The sequence below is a fragment of the Podarcis bocagei genome (assembly GCF_964188305.1).
Source record: "Podarcis bocagei genome assembly, chromosome: 4".
Taxonomy (NCBI): Eukaryota; Metazoa; Chordata; class Lepidosauria; order Squamata; family Lacertidae; genus Podarcis; species Podarcis bocagei.
The window spans coordinates 87,940,789-87,954,067 of record NC_138128.1 but is presented as its reverse complement, the minus strand read 5'-3'; the positions used below and the strand labels follow the sequence as shown (position 1 = coordinate 87,954,067).

General features: G+C 45.8%; 1 long non-coding RNA gene across 1 annotated transcript; it reads left to right on the top strand.

Annotated features, from left to right (window-relative positions):
• Positions 1–5,050: 5,050 nt before the first annotated feature.
• On the top strand, positions 5,051–6,211 carry LOC308585876. Its single transcript, XR_014007658.1, has 3 exons — positions 5,051–5,173; positions 5,291–5,389; positions 5,474–6,211. It is a non-coding gene; the product is annotated as an uncharacterized lncRNA (long non-coding RNA).
• The last annotated feature ends 7,068 nt before the right edge of the window (positions 6,212–13,279 follow it).

Sequence of the window (13,279 nt, the reverse complement as noted above, 5' to 3'; positions counted from 1 at the left end):
GAGCGGTAGCCTCATAATCTGGGGAACCGGGTTCGCGTCTCCGCTCCTCCACATGCAGCTGCTGGGTGACCTTGGGCCAGTCACACTTCTTTGAAGTCTCTCAGCCCCACTCACCAGCGGCGTAGCGTGAGTTGTCAGCACCCGGGGCAAGGCAAGTATTTTGCGCCCCCTAACCCGGGGCAAGGCAAGTATTTTGCGCCCCCCCAACCCCTAACCTGCGAGTTGCCGCTGGCGCTGCCGCCCAAACGACGCCGCTTGCCCGGAGGAGGAGGGGGGCAGAGAGGCGAGGAAAATGCAACGGCCCAGCAGCTGCAGCAGCACCGGCGGAGGCGGGGCTGTGAGGAGGGGCTGCCTGGCGCGTCCTCCGCGGGGAGCGCTGAGAGCCGCTGCCTGCCGGGCTCCTTCAGCCCGGACGCGCGCACAGCTCGTCGGTTCTGTGAGACATGCGGCTCCGCTACAGCCTGCGCCCGAGGCTCTTCGGCGACTCTGGAGGCAGCGAGCGTGCCCCCCGAGATGTTGCGCCCGGTGCGGCCGGCACCCCTGGCACCCCCCACGCTACGCCACTGCCACTCACCCCACAGAGTGTTTGTTGTGGGGGAGGAAGGGAAAGGAGAATGTTAGCCACTTTGAGACTCCTTAAAGGGAGTGAAAGGCGGGATATCAAATCCAAACTCTTCTTCTTCTTCTCTCTTTCTCTTTCTTTCTTTTTTCTTTCTTTCTTTCTTTCTTTCTTTTCTTCTCTCTCTCTTTCTCTCTCTCTCTCTCTCTCTCACACACACACACACAAATATATAAAAATACACAGAGATCCATTTTGCTAAGTTTTCAGATTGATAGGTCATTGTTACAGCTAAGATCTCCCAAATTCTCCAGATGGACTGTGTTGGCTCCCAGGGTCTGTGAAAGTAAATGTTTCTGTTGCTTGCCCTCTATGGTCATCAGTGGATCCTGATTCTGAGATGAGCAGTACTTTTTCCATGTCTCCCTTGGCATGCAGCTGCTATAGGTTCAGAGTTTCTGGTAGCAAGCAAGCCTAGTGGTATCCTCCCACCACAGCCATCCAGATTCCCTGCCCAGAACACACTGAGAAAGGAATGAAATTATTGAGGGCGCTGGTGATGTCCTGCAAAGGAACTAACCAGGATGTCCTTGGACCAACGCAATCCTGGCCGGTTACTTTACAGAAGCATTTAGAACTAAGAAGATTAGAGAGGAGTTAACACTGAGCTGTTCAGAATGGGGACAGCATCTTAGCTGCCCCTATCTGGACAGGGATAGCCTAACTACTGTTGTCTATGCTCTGGTAACCTCAAGGTTAGATGACTCCAATGCATTATATGTAGGGCCGCCTCTGAAGGCGGTTCAGAAACTTCAGCTGGTGCAGAATTCAGCAGGCAGGTCGCTCACCAGAGCAAGACGGTTTGAGCATATTATAACATTGTGACACCAGATGGTTCTGTGGAGTCCCGTCTGTCACCAAAAGGATTTCCCTTGATGAAGTTTACAACGCGTTTAACTGAATCACTTTTTTGATGTGTCTAGATCCAGCCTGGTTAGGGATAAAGGTAAAAAGGTAAAGGACCCCTGGGCGGTTAAGTCCAGTCAAAGGCGACTATGGGGTTCTGGCGCTCATCTCACTTTCAGGCCAAGAGAGCCAGCGTTTGTTCACAGACAGCTTTCCAGGTCATGTGGCCAGCATGACTAAACTGCTTCTGGCACAACAGAACACTGTGATGGAAACCAGAGTGCACGGAAATGCCATTTACCTTCCCACCGTAGTGGTACCTATTTATCTATTTGGACTAGTGTGCTTTCAAACTGCTAGGTTGGCAGGAGCTGGGACAGAGAAGCGGGAGCTCACCTCGTCGCACAGATTTGAACCACCAACCTTCCCATCAGCAAGGCCAAGAGGCTCAGTGCTTTACACCACAGCATCACCCAGGGGGTCAGGGATAATGCTGAAGTGAGACAAGCACAGGCCATGATTTAAGAAAGACAGGTGTGTCCCCCCCAAGTCTGAGTTAATAGTTAAGGTTAGTATAATTTATGAAATCATGTCGGTGGAAGGCTAAGGTTGTCTTCCCATTTCCAGGTTCACATTAAGGCTGCAGACAATGCATGCAGACACCTTGACATGCAAGTGACAGAACCATACAGCTTCCCGTGCAAGGCAATGTGATAACAATATTTTACACTCCACTTCAACATTTGTCAGATGTCAGAGAAAGCAGTCTACTATGTGAAGGCCAGAGAGCAGTCGTGGCTGAAATGTTATGTTTGGAGGTGGAAGACTTAGGTAGGAATTCTGTTAAGACTGACCTTTTCGTCTGACACAACCTGTCATACCACCTCTTACAGGCACAGAGCATTTGCAAAATTTCAAAAATGGGGAGTTTGCTACTAAAAATGGGCAGAGAACTGAATTCAGTTTAAGGACCTAAGACCTGAGAGAGAGAGAGAGAGAGAGAGAGAGAGAGAGAGAGAGAGAGAGGTGTGAACAAAAAGATAGAAATTGGAGGTACATCTCTGGGACAGTCAACCTCTTCTTTTTCATTCAGGAGGAAAATGTGCTCCCCAAGTTGCTCTATTCTTTGCCAGGCATGGTCATCCTAGAAAGTCCACTTTTGAGTCAGAAAGGCCTGACTTCTTCCTGACATAAATAGGTACTTGATCAGCTGCCACCAGTTATTTCTCATAGCTCATTACTTACCAGTTGTATACGTGGCAGACAGCATGCCACAGCTTACCTTAGGAGCCTCTATCAAATCCACACCAAATAGTTATTTCTCCTTAATAACATTTCAAGGCCATCTTCCTCAGCCTGTGTGTGTAGAAGCTGACTTCACAATAGCAGGACACATTGCTTCAAATAGATTTGTGACCCCTATGATGACATGAAGCGCATTTTCCTTCCTGTATTAAAACATTGCCCCTATCCTTACAATATGGTGTCATTTTGAGTTGTCTGGCATACTTGCAGTGACTTTATCAGGGAGGAAGAGTAAAATGTGGTTTCTTTCTGTCCTGCTAAGGCTTTTAAAAAATACACATACGCACGGACAACTAACAAAATACAGCTGTTCTGTAGTGGCTAAAGGGTTTGGCAGCTGTTTGTAGGGAAAACATGAAAACTTGCAAGGGGTCCCTTTCCTGGATGCCTGGAAGTCAGGGAGATGGACAATGGCTCTCCTAAGAAAAACAGCTGGCCTTCAGAAAAGTTAAGTAGCTGAAATATAAAAGGGCAAATGGTGGGAGAATCTTTCAACATGCCATTAAGAAGATGTGGGTGGAGGCTAGGACAACCTCATACTTCTGTGTCAAACAGGGTAGGGTGTTGTAGCCAGAGCCAGCCCCAGGTCGGAGGTGTTCATCAGTAAAGTGCCCTTTGGTGGTCCCCAGCTGCAAGCCATGATGCCCCTGATGTCTACTTTTTCTTTGGCAAAGTGAGAGCTGGACCATAAAGAGGGCTGATCACCGAAGAATTGATACTTTTGAATTATGGTGCTGGAGGAGACCCTTGAGAGTCCCATGGACTGCAAGAAAATCAAACCTCTCCATTCTTAAGGAAATCAGCCTTGAATGCTCACTGGAAGGACAGATCCTGAAGCTGAGACTCCAATACTTTGGCCATCTCATGAGAAGAGAAGACTCCCTGGAAAAGACCCTGACGTTGGGAAAGATGGAGGGCACAAGGAAAAGGGGACGACAGAGGACGAGATGGTTGGATAGTGTTCTCGAAGCTACGAACATGAGTTTGACCAAACTGCGGGAGGCAGTGGAAGACAGGAGTGCCTGGCGTGCTCTGGTCCATGGGGTCACGAAGAGTCGGGCACGACAAAATGACTAAACAACAACAACATATCCAAGTAAGATTGTCTTCCATGAACACAGTCTTAACAGTAAGTCTGTAAGTGACTGTGGAGGCCAATTCAGGATCCACACGTCCTTCCACAGTGGGAACATAGGTTTCTTGGCGGGAATTGTTCATGGTGAGGGTTTGCAAACCGTGACTTCTGCTTGGCTCATTTCTCCCTTTAGTCCAGAATTTGAGCATCTTCAAAACCCATGACACCTTTGGTAAAGGCTGTTCTCCAATTGGAGTGCTCGCAGGACAGTGTTTCCCAGTTGTCGGTGTTTATACTACTTTTTTTTAGATTTGCCTTGAGAGAGTCTTTAAACCTCTTTTGTTGACCACCAGCATTACGCTTTCCATTTTTAAGTTCGGAATAGAGTAGTTGTTTTGGAAGACGATAATCAGGCATCTGCACAACATGACCAGTCCAGCGAAGTTGATGTTGAACAACCATTGCTTTGACATTGGTGATCTTTGCTTCTTCCAGTACATTGGCATTAGTTAGCCTGTCTTCCCAAGTGATGTGATATAACATTGCTTGGGACGTAGTGGTAAATTTAAGAGGGAGACTCCATTTAAATATTCCACAATACCCTGAAATGACACTGCATCAGGGTCATTGTGCAATGCCACAGACCCAACTGCTCACCCCAAGGCTGATAGTAGTGATGGACCCTCCAAGGGTGTTGGGTCTAAGGTTGCCATGTGCTGATGCTTGTTGTGTTAGTCCCTTTATCGGGATCACCAGATTTCTGGAGCCTCGGGTTCTGAGATTCTGTTGAAGGAACCTGGAGGTAGGAGATGATGCACGGAGACTGGAGACAGCTTGATGGAGTAGCGGTGGAGCACATGGGCACCTGGAACAGGCAAGGGTTGGTGCATGGCATGTCTGGGAGCAACACAGTGTGAACCTGGCAGTTTAGAATGAAGGCTGCCAATCTAGTGGACCAGAGGATCAGTGCCTTGTTTAGCATGAGTCCTGTGGCACCTGACACTGCCTTAGTGTGTCAGTTTGTTCCTCATCCTAATAAATTATCCAAACCCAGAACGAACTTGCTTAAAATATACAGTAATTTCATAGTTCTCAGATTTGCTAATAATTTAGAGAACTAAAGAAAAAACCCAACTCAAACAACTAAGTTCTTGCTTCAGCATATCCTAAAGAATGTTTAAGCCTCTGATGCCGATTGTTTTCACAGGTGTTGGCAACATATGAATTAAATGAAGGAAGCATGGATGACTCAGTAGGCCAATGCCGTTTTTCTATCCTGTTCTAACAACTGCAAAGAAGGTATAATTTATGTTGGCTGACAAATCTTGGTAAGTAATGTTCTATTTCATTGGCAGAAAAAGAAGACTATTCCAGATGACTGCTGTGGTCAACATTTTTAGCGCTCGAACCAGGGTTTTGTTTGTGTTTGTGTTTTGTTTTCTTAGTGACTTCTGAGAGCTAAAGTTATAGGTACATTTAAAAAGCCGAAAGGAATATAAGGATTTTGGATATACTGCCATATTGCACTTTCAAGGAACAATGAAGTATGTACCCTCTTATAGCCATAATAGTCCAATTCCTCATCAAAACAAGAAAATCTATATCTTTTCTTTCTCTCTCTTTTTCAGAGTAAATGCTTAATATTTCCAAATTGTCTTGTAACAAAGTTCAAATATAAATAAGTCACAGAGAAGCAGATTTGGAGTTGGAAAGTAGCAAATAACCAAGCATATCCAACGTCCCCAGTATTATGGATTTCCAGGTTCCTTAACTGGAGTTGTAAAAGCTTGCCTTCGTAACGGAACTTGCACATCTCTCTTCCCACGGCTAATGTTTTAACAGAAATGTAAGGAACCTCTGTTTTCCTTCTGCTGCATATCTGACTAGAGTACAGGAATAGTTGGTGGGGGTGTACATTAACCACAATATTTTGTTTGGACTCCGATTCAGCACTTTGGAAAATAGCCTCCCTCAGCCTTTGTAGACTGTCTGATTCAGCCCAGGATTTGTCCAAGTCTGCTTCGTTTCCACTCATTCACAATTGAGAAGTGAATGAAAGACAGAAGTGAATGAAATTTGCAGACATACTAGCCCTTCCAGAGTGGATGAAGCCTGCCAAATTATAAGTAAATAGATCCAGGGGCACACACACACACAAAATGTCCATAACTATTAAAATTTGCAGCAGAATTGGATGAGATCTTCAGGCAAGGTAGTCCCTTCCGAGGACATGGATCCTGCTAAATCTCAAAAAGGATGGTTGCAATTGCTTCCCCTCAAGGGCAGTAGGCACAGTTCTGGGATCCCCTCATTCTCCATCTCCCATTCACTATTTGGAAATTTTAAAAAATGCTATACGCTTGTGTTGTTTTTTATTTCTGCACATGTGAGGTGTGGTAGTAATCTACATTATGCTGTTTAACTTTTCAGAAGGGATCGGTGTGCAATTGCTATGCAATTTTATAATTCAGATACTAACAGTACTGCACTGAAGTGTATCCTTTTGAATGAGAAGCATAGTGTGCAGTATGCAGTGATGTGCAACCGTTCAAAAATAGCTAAAATAAATAAATGCAAAATTACATTTTGACAAAAAGTGTTCTGAAGATGTGGAAGTGGTGCTTGCAAAGATAGAAGAATCTGCGAAAATGAACTCAGGGTCTCACATATCCCTTCCCAGGAATTAGGAGGCATATAAAACATTTACTCTTATTGTTTTGCAAAGCAGGCTGGGTAGCCTTCCTTAGAGCCCCAGACCTGTTTAGACTGTTTAGCCTTGGCAGGCTGCAATGTCACGTGTTTCCTGTTGGTGACAAGAAAAAAAAATAGGTATAGAAAGGAGAATTCCCTGGATGCCAAGATCCTGGTTTGGGGCAAGTACTCTTTGGTGAGAGAACCTCAGCAGAGATTTTAAATCAGAAAACATGCAGCAAAGTGTGGAAATACAGGCTATTAGACCTTTAAAATATGCTCTTCTGAGTTGCAAAAACTGAGTTGCAAAAACTTCCCTCTTCCCCTAGCATGGAAAAAAAGACTGCACATTCGGTAAGTTAAAATCATTTACTTACAAACCCTTCAAATGTCAGATTCATGTGCTTTTCCATACAGCATTCAGAAAAAGTTGCTCAGGGAGTAAAAGTTGGCTTAATTACAGTGGTGAAAGTTCCTAAATTATTGCTCTAGGAACTGAAGAGTGGCTTGTAAGAGCCATGTGGTCTGAGCTACAGCAACCAACTCAAGGTGAACAAATGCCTTGTTTACCTGCCTCCCAAGGTGGGGAAATGACCTAGCTAAGCCTGGCAGGGCAGCTTACATTGTAGCATTAACCCATTCATGCATCCATTAGACTTAAGCGTGTTGGCTATATGAGGCCACACCCATGTCATATGCATCCTTCTTGGCTTCTGTAAATCAAAATAGTTTTAAAGCAACACAATAAGTATGTAAATAAATGCCACTGAAATTGGATCTGTAAGAATTTTTAGACCTGTGCTCTCACAGTTTTATAATTGAGTGTCTGTCTGCTGCAAACTCCCCTGAACTCCCCTGACATCTTTCCTAATGCTAGTCCATGCAGGGTCAGAGCTGGTTTGTTAACTAACTTCTTATGTTCTTAAGAATCTCTTGGGAAGGGAAACTACTAAAAATGCATTTGGCTGGTGTGAGTGGAACAGGGCCAAATGGTGCTCTTTAAAACCTATCTGGGAAGTTGCTGTTTCTCACCCCTAGACCCATTCCATCAGGATCATTAATTTGATTTCAAGGCTGCATTTCTGCACAGATTTACTTGGGAGTACAGAGCAATCAATTCAGTGGGATTTGCTTCTGAGTAAACATGCATAGGACTGCACTGTTAATTTTTGTCTGTGTCCAGGAGCAGAAGTCAGTTGAGCCAAATGTGAGCAGTGTTCATTCACACTGTGGTTGGGGTTTTTAAGTCTGCAGACAATACCGTAACTAATGGCATGTTTTGTTGTTGTTGTTTAGTCGTGTCCGACTCTTCGTGACCCCATGGACCAGAGCACGCCAGGCACTCCTGTCTTCCACTGCCCCCCACACTTTGGTCAAACTCATGCTGGTAGCTTTGAGAACACTATCCAACCATCTTGTCCTCTGTTGTCCCCTTCTCCTTGTGCCCTCCATCTTTCCCAACATCAGGGTCTTTTCCAGGGAGTCTTCTCTTCTCATGAGGTGGCCAAAGTATTGGAGCCTCAGCTTCAGGATCTGTCCTTCCAGTGAGCACTCCGGGCTGATTTCCTTCAGAATGGATAGGTTTGATCTTCTTGCAGTCCATGGGACTCTCAAGAGTCTCCTCCAGCACCATAATTCAAAAGCATCAATTCTTCAGCGATCAGCCTTCTTTATGGTCCAGCTCTCACTTCCATACATCACTACTGGGAAAACCATAGCTTTAACTATACGGACCTTTGTTGGCAAGGTGATGGCATGTTTTAGTACACTGAAATGAATGTAAGTTATGTAAATAGTTACTTACAATTTATGTAAGCTGTGTAAGTATTTATGTAACTTACATTCATTTCAAAGTAAAGAAAATAGCTGACAGAGTGACAAATAATGTCGTATTTGGCAAAAACCAAACTGCAGCAGAACAGAAACAGGACTGATTGCAACAAATACATGTCTGAATGGAAATCTCTGCTTTCTTACACCCCTAGGAACCTGTGCCCCCCACCCTGGTCAGTTGTTGTTAGGGTACAAATTTCCTTGGCTGTGCTGTTGGGAGCTGAAGGCCAACAAAATCTAGAGAGTTACATCTTCCTCACTCCTGCTTTACATGTCAGCTCAGAAATAAGTTAGTCCTATAGTGTTCAATAAGGCTTACTTCCAAGTAAGAGATATAAGATTACAGCATTGGCTACTTAATAACATGTCACCATTGTTGGGAATCTAACTAGCAAACCAGTTTCTCTGCCCTCTTCAGAATTGCTCTGAACTTGTTCCAGACCTGACAAGCCTTCAGCCTTAGATTAATATCCAAAAATAATGGTACATGTAATATTGACTTGCTTACAACAGATGAGCCAGACCTCAACTTTTGCCTTTTGGGACTGAAAGCTGTTTGGAAAGTGGGGGGTTCACATTGTAGGGTGGCGCAGACCACACACCTTTCCTTCTATTTTTAGTTATTACAACTGCACATTTTTTAAAACCTGCAAAGCTGCCGGTTAAATAAATAAAACCTAACAGATTACCCTGCTTTTGATGAGGTACATTTTCAAGCACTTTGGTGTTAATTAATTTCAATCAAGATGCCGTCAGTAATAGAGTTCAGAGGTAGATTTATTGCAAGACTGTGGAAGCCCAGCACTCTTTGAACAATACATAGCTCTCAATCAGGTGTAATAATGGAAAGGAGTGATGTCATAAAATATCAGCCCAACAAGCAGAGCGATGTAAATGGCTGGATCACTCTTGAAACTATATTGTTATAAATCTAACTGCCTTGTGGTTGAGTTATAAGGATAGGAGATTGATAAGCTGTTCTGCTTATAAAAGCGATTCGGGCTGCAATCCAAGACACTGTACCTCAAAAAGGATGTTGCAGAGCTGGAAAAGAAGGTGGAAAGAGTGGCCAAAATGATCCAGCGGTTGGAGCAACTCCCACGTGACAATAAGTTGCAACGTGGGGCTTTTTTTGGTTTAGAAAAAAAAAGGACAGGTGAAAGGGGACAATGATAGGCGTTTACAAAATCACACATGATGTAGAGAAGACGACGAAGAAGAAAAGTTTGGATTTGATATCCCGCTTTATCACTACCCAAAGGAGTCTCAAAGCGGCTAACATTCTCCTTTCCCTTCCTCCCCCACAACAAACACTCTGTGAGGTGAGTGGGGCTGAGAGACTTCAAAGAAGTGTGACTAGCCCAAGGTCATCCAGCAGCTGCGTGTGGAGGAGCGGAGACTCGAACCCAGTTCCCCAGATTACGAGTCTACAGCTCTTAACCACTACACCATGCTGGCTCCATTAGAGAAAGTGGATAAGGAGAAACTCCCCCTTCCCTCCTCCCACGCTCTCATAAGACTAGACCCAGGAGGCATTTGAGAAGCAACTGCATGTAACATCCCCACCAATGTAGCCCCCTATAAGTGGGGGTGTTTGGGAAGAGAGGACAGGGCTGAGCCTTTGCATGTTCTGTTGCATCCTGAGCTAGCCTTGTGACACCAATGGGCCCAATATGGGCCTCTTTGATGCACCAGCCTTGGAGTCATTTACGTTGTTCTTCCTCTTGGGGTTCAGACGTTTATATCAATAATAATTCTATCACTACCCCCGATGAAGTGTTATACAGAGCTCAGTGTGGATCGAGAGCCTATTTCTTGTAATAAATCCGTCCCTCTGCACTCATTAACTGATTACATGGCGTATGTCCCTCTTGTAACCCTCTTGGCAAACTTTGTTATCTAAATGGACAGGAGGAAAGACGGCACTTAAAAAAAGAAGAAGCAAAGAATAGGTTAAAGTAGGTTGAGCTGTTCACATACAATCAGTTTAACTTAATTCAATGCAACTGCGGGAAGGGTACTCTGAATTTGATCGGAGGAACAGCAGAGTTAATATGGTGTTTAACCTTTTCCTTCTGGGCCTTCTGTTCCAGAGGTGTCCCCACTGAAGCTTCTTTTCCTGACATGGGGGCAGGAATATATGGGTCTGATTAATGTACCCATACGTGGGAAAGGAGCAGGAGGAGAGAATTTTGACTGGGAAAGAGTTAAGCCCCTCCTCTGATTAAATCCAAAGTTGCCTTTCGCTGTAGGTGTTGTGCCTTTTTTTTAAAAAAACCACAAGGGAGGTATTTCATTCGCCTCTCATGTCAAAATTAATTTTGTACTCAGAATATTGGCCTGCGTCGTGTCTCTTTTTCAATTTGTTCTTCTGCCTGGCTGATTTGGTGGGATGAAGCGGTTCTTGAGTATGATGGTTGAACAATAACCTACTGCTGTTACAATAACCTACTGTCACAAACACGATTCAGGGACAGCTAAATTCTTCTTTAAAATTATTTCAGCAGAATAAGATTTAACTCTCTCTCATTAAAACCAGCAGGACTTAAAAGTTTGTTTTGCCTAGCTTGTGCCTGGTGCCCTCCAGAATTCGGCACCCGGGTGCCCTGTACCCCTTGCACCGCCGGGTGAAGTCGGCCCGGCTTGTGCCATTTTTGAGGTGAGCATAACTTCTCTTCCCCCAGATATTGGTCAGTACCTTTTAAGTTAGGGGTAGCCAACAAGGGGTGACCTCTGAATGTTTTGGACAAATTCCCATCAGCCCCAGCCAGCACGGCCAATGTTCAGGCCAGAAACTTCTGTGCGGCACCATGTTGGCTGCCCTTGACAAGTAATAAGGTAAAGGGACCCCTGACCATTAGGTCCAGTCGTGACCGACTCTGGGGTTGCGGCGCTCATCTCGCTTTATTGGCTGAAGGAGCCAGCATACAACTTCTGGGTCATGTGGCCAGCATGACTAAGCCGATTCTGGCGAACCAGAGCAGCGCACGGAAATGCCGTTTACCTTCCCACCAGAGTGGTACCTATTTATCTACTTGCACTTTGACGTGCTTTCAAACTGCTAGGTTGGCAGGAGCAGGAACCGAGCAACGGGAGCTCACCCCATTGCGGGGATTCGAACCGCCGACCTTCTGATCGGCAAGTCCCAGGCTCTGTGGTTTAACCCACAGCGCCACCTGTGTCCCTCGGACAAGTAATAACATTTAGTATTTATGTAACTGTTGGTAGCATTCAAAACACAGTCTGACTGTCAGGGCCATCTTTACCTGGGGGCGCAAGGGGTGCTGGGCACCTGGGTGCCAAATTGTATAGAGCTGCTATGCGGCAGTGGGGTCGGCAGCACCTTCGACACGGCTGATCTCACGCCGCCTGCCTGCTAATGCTGCTGCAGGGAGAGAGCTCTGGAAAGTCTCTCTCACCAAAGCCAGGAGGAGGGGAGTGACAGGAAAGAGGGAGGAACAGACAGAAAGAGAATACGCCTATCTAGCGATGGGAGCAACACACAGGCTCCGGAAGAAGAACTCGTATATGCGCGCTCGCAAGGGCCCTCCCAGCTCCTCTAGAAATAAGGTTGATCCCACAAAGAAAGGCTGCCTGAGATGGCTTTCCCACGCATGCACCCTGTTAAGTTGTGGGTGAACATATCAGACGACACAGTGATTCTTCAAACAGCTCTTGTTTATTCACAGGCCAGAACATAATTGAACTGAGGAGCTCAGCCAGCCTGCTTATATAGAGCTTCACTAGAACGCAACAGTAACCATTTTCTGTAACTATCCAATCACAGAACGTCACTTTCGATCCCTTATTTGCATATGTGGACCTGAACTATCTACAGTATCCCCCTGCTGTCCCAGGGTGAGAACTTCAGTACATAACACGCCCGTCTCATCTTTCAGACACCCCCCATGACTGTAAGGCCATGAGTGGAGTCTTTACACCAACTCCTAATGTGTTCTTTGTCTTCTTTAGAAAAGCTGATTTCAAACAAAACGCACACCAAAAAAAACCCCTCCTTTTGGTGCCGTGCAGGTGTGAGCGCTATTTATCAAATGATAATAACGACATAAGGAATAATAAAAGTTAATTTGGGGGCTAAACTAAATTTGGGGGTGCTGGGCAGATCTTTGCACCCCAGCAGTGCATATGCCAGTAAAGAAAAACCAGTAAAGAAAAACAATCCTTTTAGTTGACTCCACTGTCACTTTGTTATGTGTCAGTTTTGTGTACCCATATGATCTGTTGTGATGAATTTCATTCATTCCGCTTTATCAGAGGTCGGCAACGTGTGGCCCATGGGCCGGATGTGGCCCACGAAGACCGTTTTACCGGCCCACAAGCCACCCCCGAACTGAGCCGCCCACTCAGTGAGTCCCCCACGCGCTGCGCTAAACCGGCACAGCGCAGCATGGGGGCTCGCAAAGCGGTGCCAGTAATATCGCATCTGTGCATGCCCAGATGCCGAAAATCGCTTCTGCACATGCCCAGATGCCGAAAATCGCTTCTGCACAGGCGCGATTTTCGGCATCTGGGAATGCGCAGAAGTGATTTCCAGCGCTGCACTGCACTGGCCCAGCCCATGGACAATCTTTGCAGGAGTGATCTGGCCCATGGCCAGTAAGCCTTGCCAATCCCTCAGCTATATCAACGGGCCACCCTGTATATTAATGGGAAGCAGGGAGAGCTAATGGCTTAAGGCCATATAATGATGCATAAAGGTAAAGGTAAAGGTACCCCTGCCCGAACGGGCCAGTCTTGACAGACTCTGGGGTTTGTGCGCCCATCTCACATCTATAGGCCGGGGGCCAGCGCTGTCCGGAGACACTTCCGGGTCACGTGGCCAGTGTGACAAAGCTGCATCTGGCGAGCCAGCGCAGCACACGGAACGCCGTTTACCTTCCCACTGGTAA